Below are 4,522 nucleotides of genomic sequence, written 5' to 3' on the forward strand. Positions count from 1 at the left end.
AAGAACCTTAGAAGTCACTTAGTACAACTTTTCCATTTTAGAGATGAGGGTCCTGAAGGAAGCGACTCCCCTGAGGCCATAGAGGTAATAAGCAGCAAAAGGAGACATCAAACCCAGGTTTTCTGTCCTCAAAACAAATATCATTCCCATGATTACATAAGTGTGTCTCTTCATAGAATCCTAGATTTTTCGAGCTGAATGGTACCAGATCACATAGTTTGAGTTTTGGTTTCTTCACCTGTAAAGTAAATAGAATTGTTCTAAATATGCTCTCTAGCTCTAAATCCTGTGATCACTATGAGCCATCTCATTCTACAAAAGAGGAAAGTGACATCCAAGGGGAAGTAAGTACCCAAGGTCACACAGTAAGTCAGTGGCAAGTCTGAGACTAGACAAGGTGATCTCTAAAAGCATCTTCCAACTCTGGTAAAGGATTCTAGCTAGACTTGTGAGGACTGAGAAGAAAGGAGTCATTTCCTGTTCCTTCTTGTCCCTCCTTTAGCACTGACAAAAGACCTTATGAATAATAGATACTCGGGAAATATTTGTTGAATGATTGAACCAAACAGCATCTGGGAACTTCTGAAGCTCTCTGAGAATTCTTTTGGCCTTTGCTGTCTATTGGACTTTGAGATACTGCTACAAATGGTGTTATTATCAAGCCTAGATTTCCTTACATCAGCAAGATTAAACCCTGGTCGTGTTTCCTTTTCTCTGATGACTGGTCTTGCTTCATATCCTCTTCCTCACTCCTGTCCTGGTAAAGAGGAAGGATGTATACAATGCTGGATTCAGGAGAAGAACCTCTGGGAGACGGCAGGCACAGGTCACTCCCCTTGGGACTATCTGGCAAAATCCCTTTGTCTAGAGATTCCAAGAATAAAAAACAAAGATGGTGAGAGGCCCCTTGGCCAATTCTCAGGGTGGTTAATTATAACAGCCACTATTAATGATAATACCTTCCAATTATAAGGAACTACCAATAAGGATCAGGGGTGAAATTAGGATACAAATGGATTAATAAAGGAATTTTATCAAACATTGAAAAGTAATTAATATCAATGCTACTAAATTATCCCCAAAAATTGAGAAATAAAACTTTTATAAATCAAAACCAGTTCTAATATTTAATAAACCAGGCAAAACTAAAGCAAAAAAAAAAAAGAACTGTAAGTCAACATTGCTAATGAATATTAATGCAAAAATGTTAAGTAAAATCCTGGCAAAAAAAAGCAATACCAAAAAAAATTAGTCCCTATGATCAAAGTAGACATATACAAGGATTGTGCAGCATCCAAAAAGTAACTAACATAATTAATCACATTAAAATACCACAATTATAATACTATTCAGTTACAAAAAGAAGGTATTCAAGCTACCTGTGGAATACTCTACAGAACATTAAATATAAAAAATAATGTCAGGATAGTGACTTGTCTCAGGACCACTCTATCTGAAATTCTACTAAGCAAAAATGATAATTTAGAACATTAAATACATAATTTATATAAATATAAATACAAAATATAATATAACTATAAAATATAAGATATTTCATATAAAAATTAAAAATTTTATGAATATGAAAGAATAATAACTTGCCCCAGGACCATATAAATCTATCTTAACTTCATCAAACAAGATAAGAATGATCTTCCATAAGAATAATAGTTATGAAGATGTAAGTTGGATCAAATGAGAAGCACAAAGCTTGCATATCATTAATATAATGAACGACAAAACAGGTTACATAAAGGGAGATAAATGAAACTCTAGCCTTTCTCCAAAACTGGGAAAGAGTAGGACCAGATAAGATCTATAATTATTGGCCCAAACACCTCACAGTTGAACCTATATTATTAGCAAGGTCCATTGCTGGCTTCCTCTTAGATGTTAGCCTGATCCCATCTTTCTTAATAGAAGGTGTCATGTTTCTATTACCAAAGGATGAGATCACCAATGATCACTCCAAATATAGCCCTCTTATTGCTTATATACTTTATACAAAGTGTTCACAGCCTATGTTAATTTTAAAAATCTATATACACCAACAAGAAAATAATATATTGACTGAGAAGCAAAACAAGTAGGCTAAAAAGTACCAGATATAAAGAACAATTAATTGTTGATTCAGTTAATTACTAAACAAAAAGCAACATCACATTACCCAACATTACCCAAAAGCAACATCAAATATATACTACCTTTGTTGCAAAGCTTTTCTAAAAAGGATGTTTTTTCTCAATTACATGTAAAACAATTTCTAAAATTAATTAATTCATTGATTTATTTTTTCGAATATTCATTTTTATAATGTGTGAGATCCAAATTCCCTCCCTACTTCCCTTCTCCCTCTTTGAGAAGGCAATCAATTGGATGTCAATTATGCATATGCAGTTATGCAAAATATATTTCCATATTAGCTATGTTGCAAAAGAAAACACAGAACAAACCCTCTCACCACTCCCAAAAAACCAAACAAAAATAAAGAAAGTTTTGAAAGTATTCTTTGATCTGTGTTCATACTCCATCAATTCTTTCTCTGGAAGTAAATAACATTTTTCATCATAAATCTCTCTGTCTGTCTCTCTACCCCCCACCCCCGCCTCTGGCATATACACACACACACACATACATATTCTCTCCAACTCTTCTAACACTGAGAAAGGTCTCATGAGTTACAAATATCATCTTTCCACTTAGGAATGTAAACAGTTGGCCAAGAAGGAGGTGTAGAAAGATACACATATACTAGCTCCCAACCCACAGCCCATAAAATACCTGTAAAGAAGAACTCCCAACAAAATCTGGAGCAGGGAAGCCACAAAACAACGGAGCAGAGGAGATTTTTGTTCCAGAGAGAGACCTGAAAAACTGATGTGAAAGGTCTGTGGTGCACCAGACCTGGAGCAGAGCCCAGCCCTGCCTTGGCCACGCAGCACTGAGAGGAGAAGATCCGAGCAGGCTTCAGGGACAGAATCTCCACCAGCTGAGCAGGTCCCTCCAATCACAAGCGCCAAAGGTCAGTGAGAGAGTCTTTTTGGCTCGCAGAGAGGGGAACAGGGTGTCCCCATAACTCAGGCCCCCTCAGGAGGCAGCAATGGAGGCAGCAGCATACAAGGGCTCCCAAAGCAGGCAGGAGCTTGGATCCATTGTTGAAGGTCTTTGCATAAACCCCCTGAGGGAACTGAGCCCAGTATGGCGGCCCTGCCCTCACCTGAGCACCTGAACTTAATCTCATGCTGAATAGCAGTCCTGCCCCCCACCCAAAGCCCTGAGGCTGGGAAGCAGCATTTGAATTTCAGACCCCAAGCACTAGCTGGGCAGATCTGGAAGCCAGGTGGGTGTGGAGAGGAAACTCAGAGGTCAAGTAACTAACTGGCTGGGAAAATGCCCAGAAAAGGGAAAAAAAATAAGACTATAGAAGGTTACTTTCTTGGTGAACAGATATCTCCTCCCATCCTTTCAGATGAGGAAGAACAATGCTTACCATCAGGGAAAGACATAGAAATCAAGGCTTCTGTATCCCAAACATCCAAAATAAATATTCAGTGGGCTCAGGCCATGAAAGAGCTCAAAAAGGATTTTGAAAATCAAGTTAGAGAGGTGGAGGAAAAACTGGGAAGAGAAATGAGAGAGATGCAAGAAAATCATGAAAAGCAGGTCAACACCTTGCTAAAGGAGACCCCAAAAAATATTGAAGAAAATAACACCTTGAAAAATAGGTTAACTCAATTGGCAAAAGACGTTCAAAAAGCCAATGAGGAGAAGAATGATTTAAAAAGCAGAATTAGCCAAATGGAAAAGGAGGTCCAAAAGCTCACTGAAGAAAATAGTTCTTTCAAAATTAGAATGGAACAGATGGAGGCTAATGACTTTGTGAGAAACCAAAAAATCACAAAACAAAACCAAAAGAATGAAAACATGGAAGATAACGTGAAATATCTCATTGGAAAAACAACTGACCTGGAAAATAGATCCAGGAGAGACAATTTAAAAATTATGGGACTACCTGAAAGCCATGATCAAAAAAAAGAGCCTAAACATCATCTTTCATGAAATTATCAAGGAAAACTGCCCTGATATTCTAGAACCAGAGGGCAAAATAAGTATTCAAGGAATCCACCGATCACCGCCTGAAAGAGATCCAAAAAGAGAAACTCCTAGGAACATTGTGGCCAAATTCCAGAGTTCCCTGGTCAAGGAGAAAATATTGCAAGCAGCTAGAAAGAAACAATTCAAGTATTGTGGAAATACAATCAGGATAACACAAGATCTAGCAGCCTCTACATTAAGGGATCGAAGGGCATGGAATAGGATATTCCAGAAGTCAAAGGAACTAGGACTAAAACCAAGAATCACCTACCCAGCAAAACTGAGTATAATACTTCAGGGGAAAAAATGGTCTTTCAATGAAATAGAGGATTTTCAAGCATTCTTGATGAAAAGACCAGAGCTGAAAAGAAAATTTGACTTTCAAACACAAGAATGAAGAGAACCGGGAAAAGGTGAACAGCAAAGA

Source organism: Notamacropus eugenii, chromosome 1 (genome assembly GCF_028372415.1).
Source record: "Notamacropus eugenii isolate mMacEug1 chromosome 1, mMacEug1.pri_v2, whole genome shotgun sequence".
Classification (NCBI taxonomy): domain Eukaryota; kingdom Metazoa; phylum Chordata; class Mammalia; order Diprotodontia; family Macropodidae; genus Notamacropus; species Notamacropus eugenii.